The sequence below is a fragment of the Lactuca virosa genome, chromosome 2 (assembly GCF_052849685.1).
Source record: "Lactuca virosa cultivar CGN04683 chromosome 2, Lactuca_virosa_CGN04683_v6, whole genome shotgun sequence".
NCBI classification, from domain to species: Eukaryota; Viridiplantae; Streptophyta; class Magnoliopsida; order Asterales; family Asteraceae; genus Lactuca; species Lactuca virosa.
In genome coordinates this window covers 58,202,194-58,214,608 of record NC_136427.1, presented here as the reverse complement: position 1 = coordinate 58,214,608, position 12,415 = coordinate 58,202,194, and the positions used below count along the sequence as shown (strand labels likewise).

At 37.7% G+C, this 12,415-nt stretch overlaps 1 protein-coding gene across 1 annotated transcript in view; it reads left to right on the top strand.

Annotated features, from left to right (window-relative positions):
* Positions 1 to 9,960, top strand: part of LOC145159119 (uncharacterized) — a 34,090-nt gene extending 24,130 nt beyond the window's left edge. The window contains exon 3 of the transcript XR_013737499.1: positions 9,757 to 9,960. The gene's annotated coding sequence lies outside the window, so the exon portion shown is untranslated. The remainder of the gene's footprint in view (positions 1 to 9,756) is intronic.
* The last annotated feature ends 2,455 nt before the right edge of the window (positions 9,961 to 12,415 follow it).

Here is a 12,415-nt window from a genome sequence, read left to right as displayed (position 1 = left end):
TAAAATAGTATTACGTAGTTTTATTCTTATATAAAACCTTATGAACGCATGTTACCCCGTAAACTAAATGTATTGTTGATTTCTCATGTGAGTTATTACAACCATGCTAAAACCAAAGTTGGTCTGCCACGACGTTCTTCAAGCGTCAGAATGTTAGAGATTTGTCACCCCAGACCTGCCGGTCTAGCTGTAGCTAGCGGCTTAGGTGCGGGATTGTCGGTCCCGTATAGATCTATACACAAGTATCACACTCTCTTACCGAGATTCTGGTTATAATTCAGGACTTTATTGTGTACACTGGTAGGTACAGTGAATACTTTGTCTCACATAATCGTTTCAACAAGTTTACATTTTATGTAATGAAAACCCTTGTAAGTGTAAATATCACTTTTTCATAGTATTAATATAGGTATAATAATTATATACTTTCATATAATTATTCGTCTTGTCCCAAAATGTTATAATGGTGTTAATGACCCATAAACTATAACTATTATAGTTTATTATAAATGTTTTGTTGTACCTATACACACACACACACACACACACACATATATATATATATATATATATATATATATATATATATATGTGTGTGTGTGTGTGTGTGTGTATAGGTAGAACAAAACATTTATAAGGTTAGCTTGACTTAAACTTCACAAAAATGTAAAAATAAATTTTACAAAGTTTATAATTCAATATTTCCTGTTTGACGAGTAAAAATGTCAAAAACTAGAAAACTGACTTTATCATACTAATAGTTCATATACTTGTGTTAGATGTATAATATATTTTATTTATGAATATCTAAACATGTTAACTTATATATATATATATATATATATATATATATATATGTGTGTGTGTGTGTGTATATATATATATATATATATATATATATATAAGTTAACATGTTTAGATATTCATAAATAAAATATATTATACATCTAACACAAGTATATGAACTATTAGTATGATAAAGTCAGTTTTCTAGTTTTTGACATTTTTACTCGTCAAACAGGAAATATTGAATTATAAACTTTGTAAAATTTATTTTTACATTTTTGTGAAGTTTAAGTCAAGCTAACCTTATGTGTTTGAAACAACATATTTTAGGTCAAATTTCACAAAAATGGTACCATAACCTTGTTATGACCATTTTTGTTAGATAACCTAAATTTTTTACACAAAATGATAGATTTTTTTGGTTTTCTATTTGTAAAACCAAATCCATGGTATTTATAACTAGTTTCATAACATATTTCCAAAATAATATATTTTGATTTATATCCCACAAAAATAAGATAATAACTTGGTTAAAACCATTTTTGCTAGAAAAGTCATATTATGTTCATAAAAACCTTAGTTTTTATAGTTTTGTTTTTATGACTTTGTCTCAAGAACATATAGCATGTTTATACCCATTTTTCATAGAATTGAATTTTATATAACATACCACACATAAATTGTTCATAATACTAGGTAATAATATTATTTCATGTAGATAACACTTTTACATAACATGAAGATAAAGCATGTATAACAACTTGTATTATTATACAAGTTTACTTGTATTCCCCCTCCCCCCCAAAAAAAAACTTGGATAAAAGCGAAAATGAGGGGTATGAACTCACCTTGAGTGTGTTTCTTGGTGGATAAAGAGGTGAAGATGAATGATTTCAAGCTAAGAACACTTGAATATTGAAATATCCTATGTGTATGTATATGTATATTGGAATATTTATAGTAAACTATAATAAGTATAGTTTATGGGTTATTAATATTATTATAACATTTTGGGACAAGACGAATAATTATATAAAAGTATATAATTATTTACACTATATTAATACTACGGAAAACTGATATTTACACATACAAGGGTTTTCATTACACTAAACATAAACTTGTTGAAACGATTATGTGAGACAAAGTCTTCACCGTACCTACCAGAGTACACACTGAAGTTCTGAATTATAACTAGAATCTTGGTAAGAGAGCTTGATACTTGTGTATAGATCTATACGGGACTGACAATCCCGCACCTAAGCTACTAGCTATAGCTAGTCCGGTAGGTTTAGGGTGACAAATGTCTAACCTTCCGATGGCTGAAGAACATCGCGGCAGACCAACTTCGGTTTTAGTATAGTTGTAATAACTCACATGGGGAATCAACAATACATTTAGTTAACGGGGTAACATGCGTTCAAAAGGTTTTATATAAGAATAAAACTACGTAGTACTATTTTAAGTATATAAATACTTATACATTTTTGGTCTTAGGGTTTTTAAGATCATAACTCATTTTTAAGAAAATATTCGATTTTCTGGGAACAAACGCTATCATTTTACAAGGAAAGAGTTACAGATTTTTCACATACAAAACTCTTATGAACTCACCAACTTAATTTTTGACAATTTTTAAAACTACTTGTATTCTCAGGAAACCGTTAAACAGGTAGTCATAAGGCTTTTGAGGATAAGACGTTACGGCGTCTTACTATTCATTTTTGTCGTCATAATGTAATTGGTTTTCAAACATACAATACTTGGAAACAATGTAACATTCTCAATTATATTTATGATGGTTGTGTTTGCTTTGATCACTATTGTACATTATATTGTGATACTGTTCATCAAGTCATCCACCCCACACGTTTCCGCCATCCAGGTTTGGGGGTGTGACAGATTGGTATCAGAGCATTGTTTATAGTGAAGTAAGTAGATCAAACCATACAAGATATACAACTATAAATCAATGAGACTAAAATTCTCTGACTAAAACATTTCATACAAGTAAACTTTTAAAATATAATGATATTTTCATAAAGTATAAGTACATACTTACATACTAGAACAGTGTCTAAACAACCACAATACAAAAGTGATAAGATAAGTTGAACACTACGAATAGGCCTAGGTAGTTATGTAATCAGATCTAGGATAAATATAGCCTGATCAACTATATTTGTCCAAGATGTGACTAACATGTGCTTGCGAATAGTCGTAGTGAACAACAAGTCTAAAACTTACCAACACCCCATACAAAGGAACTTTAGAACAAAACATAAAATTTTAAAATACTATAGGAGTATTTTACGATACTATAGAACCATACACCTAGAATCCTTATGTGCCTCTTATACCCCTATCTTTGTTCAGTCGACATGGCCAGATTTCACCTACCATGAGATCCTTACTTTCACAATAATGGGAACGGTGGATGGATCGAGGAGGAGCCCGTAGAGGAGGTCAAGGCTGGCACACTAGCCGTTGACGAAGACCCGGAGGAAAGTCAAGATGATGATGAGGACATTGACGAGGACGTGATGGAAGAGGACTCCGATGCTGAGTCTGAGGTCTGCAACCCACGCTTTGTCGTCTGCAATCTGCACGATCCTATGCACGAGCCGAGTTTTCAGGTATACCGCCATCATGGTGGTCAAGGAGCCGACACCCCACTGGCAAGAGGAGCTACTCAGATGGAGCCGCGAGCATGGCCAACGTTCTCCGTACGGTTTGTGCTGAGAGTTCTACGACCTCCGTAACGGCGGTGCAGCCGAGAGGGCTGTCCCTGTCATGATTCGCCGCATTTCACGCCTTGATGAGCATTCTAGGGCGTCTACCAGCCAGATCCAAGATGTTGGTGCCACTGTTGAAGTCATCATCACCCGGTTTCGTTGCTAGATGAAGATAATGATCAAACACGTATGATTATCGATTGACTTCAGAGGATGTCACGACTGCCTGAGATGAGGTTATGGAAAGGCATGCCAACATGGAGCAGAGGATGATCGAGGCAGAGCGCCGATCAGAGGAGGCCATGGAGGAAACAAGGGAGATTCGAGCATTCATACCCACACTTTGAGGGTTGAAGGATGTAACTCGCCATGAGTAGTGTTTTATGCTACTCAACTTTTGTTATAGACTAGGTTTTGTGAGTAAGAGTTGGTGCTACTCCCTCATGTATGTAGGTCCGTCCCTGCGAATAAGTGATTACACTATTCTAAGGGTCGTTATGCTGACGATTGTATTTTGTGTTTTAGGTGTATTATAGACCTCCATGAAGGTCAATTTTCCAAAACTATGTACTACTATGAAACATTATCAATGAAATGGTTTGCATTTTATTTCATTGGGTATTACTATTAAGTTCAAATTGTTGTGCAATTGTTTACTTATTATAGTAATTATTTTTTGAAATGTTAACAAGTTGCAATAAAGGCAAGTCATAACAAACATATAGCTAAGACGTTCTATTTCGATAAATACTCGATTTATTACTATTATCGAGGACTTACCATCATTCCATCTCTAATCCCTATGGCATAAGAATGCCACCACGCAGAAGTAACCGACGTGCCAGTGGAACACCACTAATTCCACCAACACCAACTCCACAGGTGGTCCCTGCTATGTTCCAAGCCGCTGTGGCAAGCGCGGTGGCAACCACCATGACACACATTAGCGTTAATGGCACAAACGGAAACAAAAATGGAAACAATGCCAACATATCAAATCACGGCGAAAGTGGAGGACACCAACGAGTATGCCCCTACAAGGATTTTATGAACTGCAAACCCAAGAATATTCATTGCGACGATGGTGTGATCACCTTAACGAGATGGTTTGAGAAAACCGAATCTATGTTTGAAGTCTGTTCATTCCCAGATAAATGTAAAGTCAAGTATGTAGCTTGTACTTTCACTGACTCGGCCTTATCCTGGTGGAATAGCCATGTTAAAACCCTGACTCTCGTCGTAGCCAACTCTATGAGTTGGGAAGATCTGAAGGTCATGATGCTGGAGGAGTACTGCCCGAGAGGCGGAATTCAGAAATTAGAGCAAGATCTTTGGAACCATACAATGACGGGCTCTGATGTGACCGCCTATACTACCAGGTTTAACGACTTGGCAGTTATGTGCCCCGGGATGGTCACTCCGGAAGCCAAGAAGGTGGAACGCTACATCTGGGGACTATCCCCCCAGATTCAAGGAATGGTTGTATCTTCTAACCCAACCACCTACGACTGTGCCAAACATTTGGCACAAAGTCTTGTCGACCATGGAGTCCGCCAAGGCATTATGACACCCACACCTGATCAACCAGAAAGGGGAGATAGCAAGCGAAAGTTCTGGAACAAGAAAAAGGGCCAACCGACTCAAGAGCCTGTCAAAAGACAATAAATTATTCCAGTCCATGCCGCCACTGTCCCTATTGCCCTGGCACCGATTAAACAATATGCTGGGAATCTGCCTAAATGTAACAAGTGCAACTTCCATCACAATGGAGCTTGTCGGGAGATGCACAACAAAAACTGTAATAGGAAGGGGCATACTGCTCATTTCTGTAAGGCGCCAACTCAACAGACCAACCAAGCCACTAATACTGGAGTGAGTTGGGTGTGTTACAGATGTGGGGAAACGGGCATTTCAAAAGGGAGTGCCCAAAGGCAAAGAACAAGAATGTCGGAGGCGTGGGAAGGGTCTTGACAACGGGGCACGAGGAAGCAATGAAGGACCATGCTGTGGTTACCGGTACATTTCTCCTCAATAACTCATATGCATGCATACTTTTCGATAGCTGTGCGAAGAGGAGTTTCGTGAGCCAAAAGTTTAAGTAAATACTCAAACAAAAACCTCAATCTCTCAATGAAATATTCACAGTAGAAATGGAAAATGGAAAAACTGAAAGCACCAAAGACATATACATAGGATGCACCCTAACCCTAAACAATCACTCCTTCCAAATAGACCTAATGCCTGTTACAATAGAAAGATTTGATGTGATCATTGGCATACATTGGTTAAGCCCTCACCATGCCGATATCATGTGTTATGAAAGGGCCGTCCAACTTAACTTACCAAATAATGAAACCCTTGTCATCTATGGTGACAAACCCGACACAAACCTCCGAATCGTCTCTTGCATCAAGGCTCAAAATTACCTGCGCAAGAAGTACCATGCATTCCTAGCCAACATTGTTGATGAGAAGAGATAAGTGAAGGACATCAAGGATATTTCAGAAGTATGCAATTTCCCTGACGTATTCCCAGAAGACCTCCCATAACACCCCAAAACCGGAACAGCAGAAACGTTCGGGGGGCGGAGGACGTCATGTACAGTATCACAACAATGCATAATAGTAAACAAGCAACAACATCATCCATTGCATTAATAGTAATATTTTAATACAAGTGTGTTCTGTATAGTTTATAAGACACCAAAAATATGAATCAAAATAAGAGATGAGTCTTGAACGTGCTCCATCTTCTCAAAACCTGGTCATCGGTACCTGTCTACTGGTGACCTGAGAATACAAGTTATTTTGAAAGCGTATATCAAAATTAAAGCTGGTGAGTTCATAAGTATTTTAGTGTCATTGTTTGTATAAGTTTGAAGAATGTACTTGTAAATGTTTGATGTAAAAGATTGTAAGTATTTGATGTAAATGTTTGTAAACTTCCTAGAAAATCCTATATTTTCTACTAAAGTAGTCTTCTACCAAGACTCGACTGTTCTCGATGTTTGTTCTTTTGTAAAAGTGTGAGTTTTCCCAAAGTATGACTATCATTACCAAAATGTAGTTTCTCATTACCGTTTATGTGAGAAGATCACAATGTGAACGAATTGGGAAAAATAAAGATGTACTATAGTTTTATCTAGGTATCTACTAATGTACTAACTACCTTTAAACTTGTTAGTTAATTAAGGTAAAATGTGATATGATTGTAACCACACTCGATCGACCAGTATAACACGACGTTCGAGACGTCGAAATGATATGACATTCGTCACCCGTAGACCTGCGGGTCCCACTGTAGCTAGCAGCAAGGTGTAGGAGGGTCAGTCCCGTATACATCTATAAACAAATTCACGCTCTCCCTCTAGGAGACTCTGGGTACAAAACGTGACGCAACAGTATCTTGCCGAGCCATGAAGTAGTATCTCACATTAATGTTATAGTATTCTTGTATTTGTATAGTATGTACTAGTGTAGTATATGTTCTCTCTGTCTAGTATGTAGTATGTTCTCTAGTGTATAGTGGGTAGTATGTATTGTTTCTCGTTATAGTATACTCTATCTATTTCTCTTTATAGTGAGTATTGTTTCTCGTTATAGTATGTACCGACTCATGTATGAACTAACTCTTTGTATGTTTCGTTGTTCTAGTAATAGTAATAGTGACTCCTAAACTATACCTATTATAGTTTACTAGCAATATTGTTTGTATGAATGAACATGTTTGTACACCTTTGCTACCCAAAGGTATTGAACTGAATGAAGAAGTTTAATATCTATATACATACACATAATATATAACTAAGATTCAAACGACCTTCGGTCAAACAACCGATACCCTAAGTCCACAACCAAACAAGGAACATGAAACTAGGCGAGTTATCAGTCCTAAGTCCTTTCAATCCTACTTATATAACTATATCTATATAGACATGATTTTGAGAAAAATATAAGTTTAAAAGAGTTTAATAAAGAGTTTTGCATATAAAAGAGTTTGTAAAACTATTTGAAGCAATTAGTTTGAAAACACATTTTGAAGTATAAGAAATCTGTCTGTTTGATAGTTATTAATCACATGTGATTGATATAATAACTATTAGGTTTGTACTTGTATTCCCCCCCATAAAAGCATTTAAAATCATTTACAAGGAAAGTTAAAGGGGTATGAACTCACTTGCAGTGAGTGATACTAATGAAAGATCGATTTGTAGGATGCTAAGTGCCAAGTGAAGCCTTGAGCACAACGGATCCTAATAAGCATATAATGACACATATATGTATATAATTAGTGTTTACACAACCAATCATGTAAGGAAAACACCCTAGGACTTAGGAACACTTAGATTGAAGTGCTAGAAGTACTAAGGATTGCATATAAGGGGTGAATGGCCACCTAATGGTGTTTACGGCCATAGGGTTTACGGCCCTATGAGTTTGCAGTCGTAAACTCAAGAAGTTTTGTGCCAAAAAGTGATTTAAAGTCCCTAGCATCAAGGAGGTGTTCTAGGTTCAATGCATAGCTTATGGGAGTTTATGGCCAACAAATGCACCTTAACAAGGGTTTACGGCCAAGGGAGATGCTCTTGGTCGTAAACACCCATTGTTCTTGGGGAATGGATGTTTTCAAGGTGCAAATCAAGGGTTCCTACTAGATAACAAGTATAAGAAAAGGATACTTACAATATGGAAGTAGAATGAGTTGAATTCGGCCCAAAAAACAAGAGTGTTCTTGGTGATATTGAAGATCAAACCCAAAAGATGAAGTTAATGGATGAAATCAAACGATGATACTAGATAATAAGATGTATCAACAAAACAAGGGATGAAACACTTACATTTTTGAAGAATAAAATGAAGATCCTTATGATACTTGAGAGAGAAATCAAGTTCTTGAGGTTGAAATGGTGAATAATGAGGAAGAAATGAAAGAACATCATGTTTAAGGCATGAGTTCACGGCCACCTTGAGTTTACGGCCGTAAACTCATGGGATGTTGCCGTAAACTCCACATAATGAAGTTTATGGCTTGCTTGGTGCACAATGGACTCAAGCAGATATTTCCTAACACTCATTTCTTGGATGTACTAGGCTTAAAACGCTCTAATTGACTCTAAACAATGCTAGAAGATAGCAAAACGAGTCCAACCTTGATTGATTTGGATAACTATTCAAGATAGAAATTTCGGGTTGTCACATCATCCCCCCGTTAGAGAAAATTTCGTCCCGAAATTAGAGTTTAACAAATAAGCTATTACAAATAACTAAACGAAAAGATGAGGATATTTCAGTTTCATTTGATCCTCGCGCTCCCAAGTGAATTCAGGTCCTCGCTTGGGCATTCCAGCGAACCTTCACTATCGGGATACGACTTTGCTTCGTTTGCTTGACCTCTCGGTCCATGATCTCTACAGGTTCTTCCACGAAGTTGAGGCTCTCGTTGATATCGATCTCGTCGAGTGGGATTACAAGAGTCTCATCGGACAGACACTTTTTCAAGTTCGAGACGTGGAAAGTAGAATGTGTGTTACTGAGTTCGCGAGGTAGTTTGAGTTTGTAAGCTACAGGTGTCACACCCCCAAACCTGAACGGCGGAAACGTTCGGGGGCGGAGGACGTCATGTACAGTATCATAACAATTAAATAGTAAAGAAAGTACACACCACCATAATATAAATATTTGAAAAGTTTACATGATTGTAAGTGTTACATGTTTGAATATCAAATACAATATGGTGATCCAAACATATGTTACTAACGCCAGCGCTTTAGTCTTCAAAAGTAGTTGCTACATGGTTTAGCATTTTCCTGAGAATACAAGTTATTTCAAAGAAAAAGTGTCAACAATAAAGTTGGCGAGTTCATAAGTAGTGTTTTGAGAAAATGTATGTCATTCGAAAGTTCACGTTCACTTTCCGGAAAATCCGATATTTTCTTATGAGTGTATAAAATGAGTATGAATGATTGTTGTATAAATTATATGTATTTGAACCAGGAAAATCCTATATTTTCCTAAAAGTGAAATGCAGTCTCAAATGTCCAAGACCGTAACCTGTAAGCAACAATGACATGCTCAAAAGAATGGTGTATAGTCTTATTATAAAACAAAACTATAAGAAGGTTTGTATTTGAACGTGAAAAGAACTGTATTTGTTACTTTTCCCGAGAAAGCGTAATATCATAATAATTGTCTATCCAGTGAGTTTTTATAACCGTACTATCATACTTTGCCTGTAGCGACGTTCTTCAGGCGTCGAAATGAGATGACACTTGTCACGCCGGGGACTGTAGCTAGCAGTCAGGGCGCGAGATCATTAGTCCCGTATAGATCTATACACACTTGTCACGTTCTCCGGACGGGAGATTCTGGTTATAAACAGGACTTCTAGTGGTACCTTAAAAGGTATATTGAAGATGAATGCCTCACGAATTCTCAATCAAGTCCTGTATTAAAATGAATATGTTTGTTTCTGAAATGATTATCCTTTTTCACAATGATAATAAAGGCATAAAATGATTTGTATGTTCTTGTATGCATAAAAGATGTCATAACAAAAGTGGTTACCCTTGATATGATGCAAACGTATAAATAGAGCTTATGATATTTATACTCATTTTTCATCCCGTGAGGGTAAAGTAAAGTAAGATGTTTTGTATGTTAAAACACTTCCATTTGATAGTTAAAATAGCTGCATGCAAAGTATAGCAAAATATTCCATATTTTCAGTCGGGAATAACCAGGTGTTTACTTGTATTCTCCTATGTAATGTGTTGAAAAGCATTTAAAAGCATAGAAATGGGGGTATGAACTCACTTGATTGAAGTGGTGTCTTGAAGTAGTTGAGACTAAAACTCGAGCAGAATTTCGACTAAAAAAAAGCTGATTTCTCGGGAATCTCGGGAGCGTCGGGACTCGCGTTGCGTGCTAGGGATAATACCGGAGCTTCGGGGTGGTTTAGAGGGGCTTGCGAGGTGTTTCAAGGTGAATGAATTGAGAGAAAAGCAAATAATTCCGGAAGGCTTCGCACCCTTTTTATAGGGCTGGCTGACTCCTCGTACGCAGGGCGTTCCGGAGCGCAGGGTGTTCCTGGCTTGAACGCAGCGCGTTCCGTAGTGCTCTGACGTCATCGCTTACCTCAGCCTCGGACGGAGTACCCTGATGTGACCCGGAGCGACGTGGACGAATCGAGGCCTAGCCTTGCGAACGCGGGGCGTTCACTCGGACCAGCCTCGAGTTTTGTGTCCAAAACTTGTAAAATCCGTAACTCTCTCGTACGACCTCAGTTTTCGACGTTCTTTATATCCACACGTAGGTGGGAAAATACTCTACAACTTTCGTTTAGGTTCCGTTGGCTAGTTTTGATTTTATTTTTAATATTATATTTTTAACATGCCGGGACTGGAAAAGTCCGTTAAAAATCCATAACTTCTTCATCCGACGTCCGTTTTCGTCTGTCTTTTTACCGATGTACAACTATTGATGAGACCTTCGATTCTCGTTTAGGTTGTGTCTGCTAAAAATCGTTCGATCTCTATTTCGAGTTTTAGCTGTCTACCGCTATTCCGAAACTTCGAAAAATCATAACTTCCTCATACGAAGTCAGATTTGGACGTTCTTTTTATGTACGTTTACGGTTTAATGATATCAACGACTTTCATTTAGATACTTAAGGCTAAAAAGTATTTTATTGAAATTCCGTGTTTTACGTTTAACAGTGTTTTGCCGGTTTTGTTGCGGATTTTCGATTGGTCATAACTTCTTTGTTATAACTCGGATTTTTGTGTCCTTTATATTTTTGAAAACCTTGATACGATGTCTACCACTTAGTACATTCACATTGAGATTTTTGAACATTTCATTTTTGACGTTATTCATATTATATTAAGATAGGTTACCAAACTTGACTTTGGATCGTTACATTGATTCGAAATATCGGGTTGTTACATCATCCCCCCGTTAGAGGGAATTTCGTCCCGAAATTATTTACAAGGTAAGTGTCTATGGACTAGGGAAGAGATGCGGGTACTTTTGTTGCATCTGATCTTCTCGCTCCTAAGTGAATTCGGGTCCCCGCTTAGCATTCCAGCGAACCTTCACTATTGGTATGCGACTCTACTTAGTTCGTTTGATTTCCCTATCCATGATCTCGACGGGTTCTTCCTCAAAGTTAATATTTTCATTTAGTTCGATTTCCTCGAGTGGAATCACGAGAGTTTCGTCGGACAGACACTTCTTCAGGTTAGATACATGAAACACCGGATGTACCTTGCTAAGTTCGATTGGAAGCTGAAGTCTATATGCTACTGGACCAATCCTTGCAGTAATTTCGAAGGGTCTAATGTACCTTGGGTTTAGTTTTCCGCGCTTCCCGAAGCGTATCATGCCCTTCCAGGGTGAGACATTCAGTAGGACGCGGTCACCAACCTGAAATTCCAAGGGTTTTCGTCTTTTGTCGGCATAGCTCTTTTGTTTATCTCTTGAGGCTTTCAGTCGCTCTCGAATTTGAACGATCTTTTCAGTCGTTTCCCTTATGATTTCCGGACCAGTGAGAGTGCTATCAGGGACTAGACCTTTCGCCAACTGCGTGTCGCCCACTTCCGCCCAACACAGAGGTGATCTGCACTTGCGGCCGTAAAGGGCTTCGAATGGAGCAGTCTTGATGCTAATGTGATAACTGTTGTTATAAGAGAAATCCACCAATGACAAGTGCATGTCCCATGCTTTACCGAAGTCACACATGCTCGCAACATGTCTTCTAGGGTTTGGATCGTTCTCTCACTTCGTCCGTCAGTTTGTGGGTGATAGGCTGTACTCATATCTAGCTTAGTACCTAAGGCTTTCTGTAGCGTTTGCCAGATCCTCGAAGTGAATCTACTGTCTCTATTCGAGATGATA